The sequence below is a fragment of the Apis cerana genome, unplaced genomic scaffold (assembly GCF_029169275.1).
Source record: "Apis cerana isolate GH-2021 unplaced genomic scaffold, AcerK_1.0 Chr0_AcerK, whole genome shotgun sequence".
In the NCBI taxonomy this organism is placed as follows: domain Eukaryota; kingdom Metazoa; phylum Arthropoda; class Insecta; order Hymenoptera; family Apidae; genus Apis; species Apis cerana.
The window spans coordinates 3687327-3701843 of record NW_026893558.1 but is presented as its reverse complement, the minus strand read 5'-3'; positions in this window follow the sequence as shown (position 1 = coordinate 3701843).

Genomic DNA, 14517 nt, shown 5'->3' with positions numbered 1-14517 from the left:
ATATTATTTTTGTGCGTTTGTATAGCGCTGTATCGTTTACTTACTATATTTATATTACGTTGTATATGCGATATATTTTCGGAGATACAACGGTTTTAATTATGAAATTTTTTCTTTTTATCTAAATATAATACGTAAATCCAGAGATGTAAAGTAACGAATGAAAATACGTTTTCTTTTTATCTTATATATGTAGTTTCTGTATATAATCTGTATATATATTATTTCTTGTGTGTATGAATTTATATATGTACTTATACGATTTATGTATGGATAGCTATATAGCTATAATGTAGCTCTAATATAATAAAATAGCTATAGTACATATATATGATTTATGTATTATATTATTATTATATCCAGAGATAAAGTGGTTTTAACATTACCTAATTCTAAAAATTTCAAAATTTCCTATTCGTTATACGATCATAATGTAGAATAACCAGCCAAAATTGAATGTAATGAGTTCTCTCGACAATGGGTTTCATGCTCGTATGAAGAAATTTTGGAATCCTTAGAATTCGGTAATCTTAAAATAGGTGAATTACTGAAGATAATAGACATATATATATTTCGTTATAATTGCAACCAGAAAACATTGTCATTTACACTAAATTTTCCCTAGTTATTCTATGACAATCGCTTCAAATCTATTATCGAATAAAGTTGGAATTAAACTATTTAGCTAAATAATAATTAAAATTTATTAAATTAATATTTTTAATAATTTTATTATTTTTTATATTTACATTATACTATAATCTAAATTTTCTAAGATTTTTAATTTTAACAGAATTTTTCGTTATTATAGTTTTATTTTATATTATTGATAATGAATATAATACATGATTATTTTTAATTTTTTAATATTTTCTGTTTGTGAATTAGTTTTGGGTATATCATTATTAGCAAGAATAAATTATGAATTATGTCATCGAAAATTAAGAATATTAGATTTAATTTATTAACTTAGGATTATTATAATTTTATTAATATTTGTATATTTATTTATATTATTTATTAAAAAATAATTTAAATTTAATTATAATATTATTAATAAATTTACTTAATAAATTTACTTACTTTTAATTGAATTGAATGAATTTTTATTTTCTGTAATTTTAGTTTCAATAATATTTCTTACTATTTAATAATATTAACTTTATGAGTTTTTTGATTAATTTTTTTATAATTAAATAATAATAGAATAAATTGTTTGTTTATAAATTTATTATTAATAATTTCATTATTATTAGTTTTTATATCAATAAACTTATTGGTATTTTATTTATTTTATGAATTAGATTTATTTTATTGATTTTTTATTTAATTGCCAAATGATGATGATTAAGAAAATCCTTAATTATCAAATTTAATTAATATTTTATACAATAATTTTTTCATTAATTATATTATATATTATTTATTATATTTATTGAATTGTAGATTAAATTAATTGTAGATTAAATTTAATATTAATTGAAAAATTAAATTTAAATTTAAATTTAATATTATTTATGTATTTATTAATATCATTTTCAGTTAAAATTCCAATTTATTTACTTCATGGTTGATTATTAAAGACTCATGTTGAAGCATGATGGTTATTATGAATCAATAATTTTAGCTTCAATTATATTGAAATTAGGAGGATATGGAATATTATGATTAATAAAAATTTTTAAGAATCAATTTATTTTTATACAAAAAATTTTAATTGTAATTAATTCATTTGGAATTTTAATTTTAAGATTAATATGTTTATCTCAGTATGATATAAAATCTATTATTGCAATTTCATCAATTGTATATATAGGATTAATAATTATAAGAATATTAACTTTTTTTAAAATAAGAATAAATGGTGGTTATTTAATAATAATTTCTCGTGGTCTTAAATTTTCAGGATTATTTTTTCTTAGTAAATATAATTTATAAACAAACTAGACGTTTAATATTTGTTAATAAAGATATAATTAACTTTATATCTACAATATTTTTATTTTGATTTGTAATATGTTCATCTATATTTATCTATATAATCTATATAATATAGGATCACCTGTTTCATTAAATTTAGTAAGTGAAATTATATTAATACTTATGGTTTAGTATCATGATTAAAATTTATAATTATTATTTTAAAAATATATCGTTTATTTAGATTTATTTATTTATATTAACTAATCATGGAAAAACTTATATAAGATTTAAAATTAATAATTTTATTTATTGGTTGAATATTTTATTTTAATAATACACTATTTTAATAATTGAATTCCATTAAATTTAATGTTTTCAAAATTATATTTTATTTAATATTTATTTAAATAGTTTAATAAAAATATTGATTTGTGAAATTATATAAATATAAATTTATTTTAAATTATCATAAAAATATAATTAATTGGAATTTTGTTATTTAAATTTAGATTATTTATTATATTATTAAGATTTTTATATTTAAGTAAAATTGTTATTTTAAATAAAATATTTATACATTTAATTCTATAAAATTTAATTTTTTAATAATAATTGATTATAAATCATTAATACTCATTTTTTTAGTAAGGATTTTTCTATAATTATTTATTTATTGAATTAGATATATAAATTTAAGAGAATTAAAAATAAATCGGTTTTTATATTTAATAATTTTATTTTTAATTTCTATATATATATATTAATTTCAAGACCAAATATATTATCAATTATTTTAGGTTGAGATAAGTTAGAATTAATTTTTTATTTTTTAGTAATTTATCACATAAAAATAAAATCATTTACTTCAGGTAACTTTAACTATTACATATAGTTTATTTTAAAACGTGATATTGGATTATTATTACTTATTAATTATATGTTTAATAATTTATTATGGAAGATGAAATTTATCTTTTTATAAAATAAATAAATTTATAATGATTTTTTTATTGTTAATAGCTTTCACTAAAAGAGCTCAAATTCCTTTTTCAATTTGATTATCAATGGCAATGAAAGATCCAACATCTGTTTCATTTTTAATTCATTCTTCAATATTGATAACAGCTGGAATTTATTTATCAATTCGTTATGTAGATTTATTAGAGCGTAAATATAAAAATATTATTTTATTAATTTCAAAATTAACAATATTATTTGCTGAATTTCAGCAAATTTTGAATTAGATTTAAAAAAAAATTGTTGCTTATTCAACATTAAGACAATTAGGTTTTATAATAAGAATATTATCTAGGATTTACTGAATTAGTATTTTTATTTATTTTATTTATTTATTCATGCAAAATTTAAGTCATTAATATTTATTTATTAATGTGTTGGAAGATATATACATTTTATAAATTGAAATCAAGATATTCAATTATATTATGCTTCAAATATATTATGCTTATCCATTAAAAAGGATAATTATTATTTGTTCAATTTTAAGATTATATTTTTAGTTGGTTATTATTCTAAAGATTTAATTATTGAATGTTTTTCTCTAGAAAAATATATTATTTTTCAACAGTAAATTTAATTATTGGAACAATTTTAACTGTTTCGTGTTCTTTTTGAATAATTTTAGTAATAACAAATAAATATTTAATAATTAATGTTGTATTTAAAAAGAAGATGAAATTATGGAAATTTCTATAATAATAATAATTTTAAGATTAATTTATTATGAATTTATGAATTAATAATATTTAAAATAATAATTATAAGAATAACTATAGGACATAATTTTTATAAATTTGTTTTATTAAGTAATAATTGGTTTATTGCAAATATTATTTATATTTATAAATATAATTTATAAAAGAATTTATAAAAAAAATTAATTTTATCAATATTTAATTATAAAGTATTCATTGAAAAATCAATTATTAAAATATTATCAAGTAAATTTTTATTTTTAACATTAAATTTACATAGTTTTAAAATTACTAATATTATATTAAAATTAATGTATTTTTAACTAGTATAATTTATGTAATTTATTTTTTAATTAACATAATTAATTTTATTAATTAATTAATTAAATTATTTATTTAAATAGCTTATATATAGAGTGTAATATTAATGAAAATATTAATGAAAATTTTTAAATTTTTAAATAGATAATAATATATAATTTAGTTAGAATAATATAATATCTAAATAATTTATTAACAATAAATTGCTAAATAATTAGCTTTAATTAATTTAAAATTTATTAAAATTTATTTATTATAACAATATATAAGAAGTAATAATTTACATTTAATTTCGACTTAAAGATTGATTCAATTAATTAAATCCTTATATTATTTTAGTTATTGTAATTATTATAATCTAATTAAAATATTCAATTTAAATAATTGTTTATTCCCTCAAATGATAAAATTAATAAAATTAAAAAATATGAAATTAATGTTCTATAAGATTTTAAATAATAAATAACAGGTAAAAATAAAATAATTTCAACATCAAAAATTAAGAATATTATTGTTATTAAAAAAAAAAAGGAAGTGAAAAGGATAAATTAGATTTTGTAATAGGGCTAAATCCACATTCAAAAGGAGATCTTTTTCAAAATCTTTTTTTTTTATTGAAATAAATTTATTAAAAGGATTAATGAAATTAAAGTGATTAATAAAAACATAAAAAGATATATATATATATAATTATATTAAATTTAATTAATTTTCTTAATTGAAAATTAAACGTATTTATTTATACAATATATATATATATATATATAAATAATTGAAATTTAATTTTTAAATTTAAATCAATAAATAAACAAAATATAAATAAATAAAAATAATCAAATTACATCAATAAAATGTCAATATCAAATGGCTAATTCAAAATTTATATTATGTTTATTTCAAAATGAATTTTTAACAGTCGATATGGAGATACTAAAAGAAAAATGATCCAATTAGTACATGTAAACCATGAAATCTAATAGCTATAAAAAAAATTGAATAAAAAAGAAATAGAATCATAAATTTTATCATTAAAGCAAAAAAAAAAAAAAAAGAATTTAAATATTCAATTGTTTATAAAATAGTAAAATAAATCCCTAATAAAATTGTTTGTGTTAAATAAAATTTTCTATATTTTAATTTATTAATAATTAAATAATAATGACTTAATGTTACTGTAAATCTTACCTGGAGAAATTAAAGTAAATGAATTTAATAATGGAATTTCTATTGAATTAAAAAATTTAATATTTTTTGGTGGTCATAATATATCAATTCCAATTTCATATTTGGGAAGATTGATGTATGAAAAAAAGTCAAAAAAAAAAAAAAAAAAAAATACAAAATATATTAATTCTAAAATAAGTAAAATTATTCTAAATTTTTAAAAATTAATAATAAAAATGTATGTAATCCTTTATAATAAAATATTCTATCTCGAATAATATCACAAAATCAAAATATTATAATTAAAGTGGTATTAATTATATTTAAAATTATAAGTAAAAAAATTGTTCTTGTTAATTCAAATAATCTAAAAGATAAAATAATTGGTCATGGGCAATTTATGATTACATTAAATGAAAAGTTTTTCTTCATTATTTATTAATTAAAATTCATTTGATTCTGAAAAATATAAAATTAAGAAAATTGAAAATACATATCATTGAATAATTGATATAAAAATTTCTAAAGTTAATAATGTATTTTGAATTAATAAATTAATTGGAATTATTGCAATAAAATTTCTAATAAAAATACCTAATAATGTTAAAATTAAATGTCCTGAAATTAAATTTGCTGATAATCAAATTGATAAAGTTCATTGATAAAGTCAAATAATTAATTTAACTAATTCAATAATAACTATAAAATTAATTAAAAATATTGGAGAGTCTTTATTGGAAAGCATTTTTTTTATCATATATTTCATATCAATCTTCTTACCAATACTTACTATTTTATCTCGTTCATCTTGTTACATGATACATTGATATTAATGTTCTTTTGATATACTTAAATCATTTTCATCTAAATTAATATTCACAACTAAATTCTTCTTCTTGTATCTTATTTGGAAAATGCACAAATGAAACATAAAAAGCATAAAAATGTACATAAATATAAATTCACAGAATATCTATTGGAAATAATTAATATGTTTGTAATTAAATATTAAATTATAAAGATTATAATCATAGAAGAATAACAAAAATAACAATGTTTGATTCTGTTTGTTTTAATTTTCTAATGAAAAAAGAAAAATGAATATTTTAACCTGATGGACATTTAATCCAAGCTTAGTATTTTATTGCCATTATATTTTCAGATATATGTTTTACCGAAGGACCAAAAGTATTCCTATATCTAATCCAATCAAATTTCTTGTTCCGTTTCATTACTTACATTTAAAAATGATAGAATAGAATAGCTGTAAAGTCATGCTTCTGCATAACATTTTAAGGCTGCCTGTGTATTCTGACAGTGTGCAGTGTCAGACAGGCATATTGGATGAATTTTTTCCTTATAAAAAACAAAAAAATATTTATATATTTATTACATAAAAGTCAGATGTTAACATTTGACTTATTCCAATAATATATATAGAGGTTAATTTTTAATTTTATGATTTTATGAAAACTTACACGACATTTAAGAACACTAGAGTCAAAACTTTCTTCACCACTTTTACAAGAAAATACAATGCATTCTATGGATTCTATGGATTCAATGCATGCAATGGATTCTAATGAAACACGAGATGACATTACATTACAAATTTTTGCATTTATTAATGACAATTGAACAAATCCACGGATCTTTCGACCTTTATCTCGATTTTATCTTCTACAGAAAAAATTAAGGCAATCGTGTCCGTAATAAGGTTACGTGTGCTTCGGAATTGATGAATTTTCTTTATCCACATGATTCTTTAAACACTGCGTCATAGAATTTGTTTTTACAAGACAAATCACGAGATTAGACCATTATAAATTCCACATTGTCGATTTCCACGTAATATAGTTAAATAACATTAATATAGACAATTAAATCTTATTTTAGAACAAGATATATTTAAAATGGATTATTATTATTATTATTATTACGAATGTTTATCAATATATTTAAACACCAAAATTATTATGAATTTAAATATTTCTGCATTATTATAATTCTTCGTATTCTAATTATATCGTATAATTTTAAAAAGTATAATCTTCAAAATAACAAAACTATGAAAATTAATATGGAGAGAAACTATATGTGAGATTTATATTTACGTATGTTCTAAAATTCTACTATATAAACAATTGTTAATTTTATAATACAAATTGGTAAAAATATTCCAGAATTGATAAAAATTTCCAGAAAAATAGTTGAATTATTTACATTTCCACACTTTCAAATTAAATAAATAAAGAAAACTAAAGAAAACTAAAACACTTCACTAAGCACTTATTTAATATTTATGTATTAAGCATTTATTAAAATATTATTATTTCATACCATTGATTTTCTTTTTTTATTTCTTTTTACTGTCAAATTTTCAACTTTCATAACTTTCATTTTATAATCGTTAAGGTTACGTGTTATTTCGCATTATTCGTAGCAATCTTTTAAAATTATGCATTAAATTTGTTTATATATTTATAATTTACATTTTACATCGTATTTTTAAATATATTATTAATATATGTTTATGTATATGTATATGATTTACAAAATATAAATTCACAGAATATCTATTGGAAAATAATTAAACGTGACGACAAAAAACGATATTTAAATATCCTAAACGTATCTTAGCTCTTTTATAACAGCATTCGATTTAAATTGTTATATATAAATATATATATATATTTACAATATAACAATTACATTGTTATAAATTAATAATGTACCACACCTGTTCACAATATTATTTTAATTATTTTAATTATCATAATTTTGATATATATTTAGTTATAAAAATTAATTAACAAATATATGATATCACAAATTTATTTATCGAATAAATAACACTAATATTATCAGACGATATATATGACGTTTTTCATAAAAATATAAACTATTTATATTATCAAAAATCTTTATCTTTCTTTAATTTTCACCTTTATAAAAGGATACAATATATGCGTATATATATGTACATTTGTATTGTATACATACACACACATTTATACATATATAAACACATAAAATACGATCAATCTTTAATTTTTTTTAAATTAATTTACATAATATGTTTGAACGAAGTACTTTTTTTAATGTAAATATGTAAATCCAATTTGTGTAAAATTTATTTATTTTTTAATTATTAACTTGTTAATAAGAATTTTATATGTACAGTTAGTCGCAGAAGTTTTCATACACTTTACACATATTCAATTAAATTCGTGTTATCGAAATCAACGATAATTTTGTTTTATATGAAATATTGCGAGTATAATAATATGAAACTATTTTTATTATGGAACATCATTTCAAAGCAGTGAAATTAATTTTTCAAATTTCAACATTATTTTTCTTTATATATAATTTCATTACGTAATGTTTCAAGATAAAATAAAATTTTAAATTACAAGATATTTAATTCTAAATCTATCATCGGAGATAAAAAGAAGTATATTTTCAGCAAAAATTGTATCCAAAATATGAAAAAATGAAAGTTGATTTCACATACTCAAAAAAATTTTTTGTCCAAAAATAAATTATTCTATACATAACACTTTAATATATTGCTATATATAAGTTTTCATCGAAATCAAATCTTTCATAATAATTCAATTTCTTTACAAGATACTATAAAAAAATTTGCATGCCTATATATTAAATTACAAATAAAACCTCGAATAATCAAACTAACGGTAGTAATATCAGTAGTCTAAGAGCGTAATATAATTTTTTAGATAATTCAATAATTTATATTATTCATGAAATATGATAGTTTTACTGTATATTACCTGTTTATATATATACGTATACATATATATATGCATATATATATATATATATATATCAGTTTTTCCAGCTTTTTCATCTTTTTTCCTTCTTATCTATCAAATTATTTTCCAAATTACTATTATCGCATTTCCTTCTTTTTCTTTCTTTTTCAATGCTTCTGAATACGTAAGAATACCGTTAACGAAGATATTAAATTTATACTTATTTTTACTCATAAATTTATCTTCAATTTTTTTATGACTCATTCGTTCAATTACGTATCGCTTATTATATCATTTTCAAACTTCTAATTTCATCATGCCAATCTTTATCATTGCCTACCATAGAATATATGTTAAATATATAAAAATATATTAGATAGATATCATATTATCCTCTAATAAGAAACGATAACATCTAACTTCAAAATTTTCATTTTACTGTGTAGTAAAATTGTAGATTCCAAATTGTGTTGAGTCGTTGAATCCAAATATAATCTATTTCTATCTAAACTTGCAACTGTTAAAGTATCATTTCGAAAACTTGTGTATCTGCATCATCCGTAGTTAGATTATCGAAATCTAAAATTTTATTTAAGTAAAATGAATATTTCATAAAAATATTTCATCTTCTCCAATCTTCTTATTCCAATGCTTATACTATTTTATCTTGTTCATCTTGTTACGTGATACATTAATGTTCTTTTGATACGTTTAAATAATTTTCATCTAAATTAATATTCACAACTAAATTCTTCTGACAATCTTGTATCTTATTTTGAAAATGCACAAATGAAATGTTAAAAGCATGATAATGTACCATAGCGTACGAATCGCTTGTTGTAGAGTAACCAGCTAAAATTGAGCATAAAGATCAACGTTTCCCGCTTGTAAAGAACGAAGAGAACTATATTTGTCTCCTTTATCTTCAGAGATATAATCGTTTTAATAATACACTATTCATAAAATTTTAAAATTTTTTCTTCTTTATATGATCGTAATGTATGAACTGTTTGTAGAGGAGTAGACAGTCAAAATTGGGTAAAGGATTCTCACGATAAGGAATGTCGAACGTTATGATCGTATAAAGATGAAGAAATTTTTGAATTTCTTTAGAATTCGGTAATCTCTTTCGTTATATATGTATTGTATCGTTTTTATATTTACTACATATTTATTCAATATATGTATGGTTCTTTCGTATATTTGTGCATTGCTATTATTATGCGTATGTACTATGTTTATATTGCGTTATGTTATATTTATTATGTTATTAGATATATATATATATATCTTTGAAATATATCGGAATATATGTATTTAAACTTGAATACTTAACGATGATTTAATGAAAGTGTTCTTCTTCTTATTTGTATGTATATACATCTTTTCTGTATGCTTTGTGTATAAATATGTATATATACGTATGTGATTATTGTTCGAATGTATATCGCTATTATTAAATATCCGCTATATTTATGTTACAATATATTTATTATATATATTTTATATTTTCGGAGTATGAAGGAAGATACATTTCTTTTAGTTTAGGTATATATCGTTTCTGTGTGTGTTTGTACATATATATATGATTTTTACATGTGTGTGTAAATCGTTATTATTATATACCTACTATATTTATATCGTGTTATACTATGTTATGTTCCTATTATATTTGTACATATATATCGTTTTAATTGCGTGTGTTTATATATATACCATTTTATCTGTCCATATATGTGTGTTTCTTAACACCACCACTCTTGTACATAAGAACTTTTAAAACTTTTTCAAGATATCGTTTTTATATGTCTATTATATATATATTATTCGAATAATGTATGTGTATGTATATCTTAAACGAACGTATGTGTGTATATATTATTTTTGTGCGTTTGTATAGCGCTGTATCGTTTACTTACTATATTTATATTACGTTGTATATGCGATATATTTTCGGAGATACAACGGTTTTAATTATGAAATTTTTCTTTTTATCTAAATATAATACGTAAATCCAGAGATGTAAAGTAACGAATGAAAATACGTTTTCTTTTTATCTTATATATGTAGTTTCTGTATATAATCTGTATATATATTATTTCTTGTGTGTATGAATTTATATATGTACTTATACGATTTATGTATGGATAGCTATATAGCTATAATGTAGCTCTAATATAATAAAATAGCTATAGTACATATATATGATTTATGTATTATATTATTATTATATCCAGAGATAAAGTGGTTTTAACATTACCTAATTCTAAAAATTTCAAAATTTCCTATTCGTTATACGATCATAATGTAGAATAACCAGCCAAAATTGAATGTAATGAGTTCTCTCGACAATGGGTTTCATGCTCGTATGAAGAAATTTTGGAATCCTTAGAATTCGGTAATCTTAAAATAGGTGAATTACTGAAGATAATAGACATATATATATTTTGTTATAATTGCAACCAGAAAACATTGTCATTTACACTAAATTTTCCCTAGTTATTCTATGACAATCGCTTCAAATCTATTATCGAATAAAGTTGGAATTAAACTATTTAGCTAAATAATAATTAAAATTTATTAAATTAATATTTTTAATAATTTTATTATTTTTTATATTTACATTATACTATAATCTAAATTTTCTAAGATTTTTAATTTTAACAGAATTTTTGGTTATTATAGTTTTATTTTATATTATTGATAATGAATATAATACATGATTATTTTTAATTTTTTTAATATTTTCTGTTTGTGAATTAGTTTTGGGTATATCATTATTAGCAAGAATAAATTATGAATTATGTCATCGAAAATTAAGAATATTAGATTTAATTTATTAACTTAGGATTATTATAATTTTATTAATATTTGTATATTTATTTATATTATTTATTAAAAAATAATTTAAATTTAATTATAATATTATTAATAAATTTACTTAATAAATTTACTTACTTTTAATTGAATTGAATGAATTTTTATTTTTTGTAATTTTAGTTTCAATAATATTTCTTACTATTTAATAATATTAACTTTATGAGTTTTTTGATTAATTTTTTTATAATTAAATAATAATAGAATAAATTGTTTGTTTATAAATTTATTATTAATAATTTCATTATTATTAGTTTTTATATCAATAAACTTATTGGTATTTTATTTATTTTATGAATTAGATTTATTTTATTGATTTTTTATTTAATTGCCAAATGACGATGATTAAGAAAATCCTTAATTATCAAATTTAATTAATATTTTATACAATAATTTTTCATTAATTATATTATATATTATTTATTATATTTATTGAATTGTAGATTAAATTAATTGTAGATTAAATTTAATATTAATTGAAAAATTAAATTTAAATTTAAATTTAATATTATTTATGTATTTATTAATATCATTTTCAGTTAAAATTCCAATTTATTTACTTCATGGTTGATTATTAAAGACTCATGTTGAAGCATGATGGTTATTATGAATCAATAATTTTAGCTTCAATTATATTGAAATTAGGAGGATATGGAATATTATGATTAATAAAAATTTTTAAGAATCAATTTATTTTTATACAAAAATTTTAATTGTAATTAATTCATTTGGAATTTTAATTTTAAGATTAATATGTTTATCTCAGTATGATATAAAATCTATTATTGCAATTTCATCAATTGTATATATAGGATTAATAATTATAAGAATATTAACTTTTTTAAAATAAGAATAAATGGTGGTTATTTAATAATAATTTCTCGTGGTCTTAAATTTTCAGGATTATTTTTTCTTAGTAAATATAATTTATAAACAAACTAGACGTTTAATATTTGTTAATAAAGATATAATTAACTTTATATCTACAATATTTTTATTTTGATTTGTAATATGTTCATCTATATTTATCTATATAATCTATATAATATAGGATCACCTGTTTCATTAAATTTAGTAAGTGAAATTATATTAATACTTATGGTTTAGTATCATGATTAAAATTTATAATTATTATTTTAAAAATATATCGTTTATTTAGATTTATTTATTTATATTAACTAATCATGGAAAAACTTATATAAGATTTAAAATTAATAATTTTATTTATTGGTTGAATATTTTATTTTAATAATACACTATTTTAATAATTGAATTCCATTAAATTTAATGTTTTCAAAATTATATTTTATTTAATATTTATTTAAATAGTTTAATAAAAATATTGATTTGTGAAATTATATAAATATAAATTTATTTTAAATTATCATAAAAATATAATTAATTGGAATTTTGTTATTTAAATTTAGATTATTTATTATATTATTAAGATTTTTATATTTAAGTAAAATTGTTATTTTAAATAAAATATTTATACATTTAATTCTATAAAATTTAATTTTTTAATAATAATTGATTATAAATCATTAATACTCATTTTTTTAGTAAGGATTTTTCTATAATTATTTATTTATTGAATTAGATATATAAATTTAAGAGAATTAAAAATAAATCGGTTTTTATATTTAATAATTTTATTTTTAATTTCTATATATATATTAATTTCAAGACCAAATATATTATCAATTATTTTAGGTTGAGATAAGTTAGAATTAATTTTTTATTTTTAGTAATTTATCACATAAAAATAAAATCATTTACTTCAGGTAACTTTAACTATTACATATAGTTTATTTTAAAACGTGATATTGGATTATTATTACTTATTAATTATATGTTTAATAATTTATTATGGAAGATGAAATTTATCTTTTTATAAAATAAATAAATTTATAATGATTTTTTTATTGTTAATAGCTTTCACTAAAAGAGCTCAAATTCCTTTTTCAATTTGATTATCAATGGCAATGAAAGATCCAACATCTGTTTCATTTTTAATTCATTCTTCAATATTGATAACAGCTGGAATTTATTTATCAATTCGTTATGTAGATTTATTAGAGCGTAAATATAAAAATATTATTTTATTAATTTCAAAATTAACAATATTATTTGCTGAATTTCAGCAAATTTTGAATTAGATTTAAAAAAAAATTGTTGCTTATTCAACATTAAGACAATTAGGTTTTATAATAAGAATATTATCTAGGATTTACTGAATTAGTATTTTTATTTATTTTATTTATTTATTCATGCAAAATTTAAGTCATTAATATTTATTTATTAATGTGTTGGAAGATATATACATTTTATAAATTGAAATCAAGATATTCAATTATATTATGCTTCAAATATATTATGCTTATCCATTAAAAAGGATAATTATTATTTGTTCAATTTTAAGATTATATTTTTAGTTGGTTATTATTCTAAAGATTTAATTATTGAATGTTTTTTCTCTAGAAAAATATATTATTTTTCAACAGTAAATTTAATTATTGGAACAATTTTAACTGTTTCGTGTTCTTTTTGAATAATTTTAGTAATAACAAATAAATATTTAATAATTAATGTTGTATTTAAAAAAGAAGATGAAATTATGGAAATTTCTATAATAATAATAATTTTAAGATTAATTTATTATGAATTTATGAATTAATAATATTTAAAATAATAATTATAAGAATAACTATAGGACATAATTTTTATAAATTTGTTTT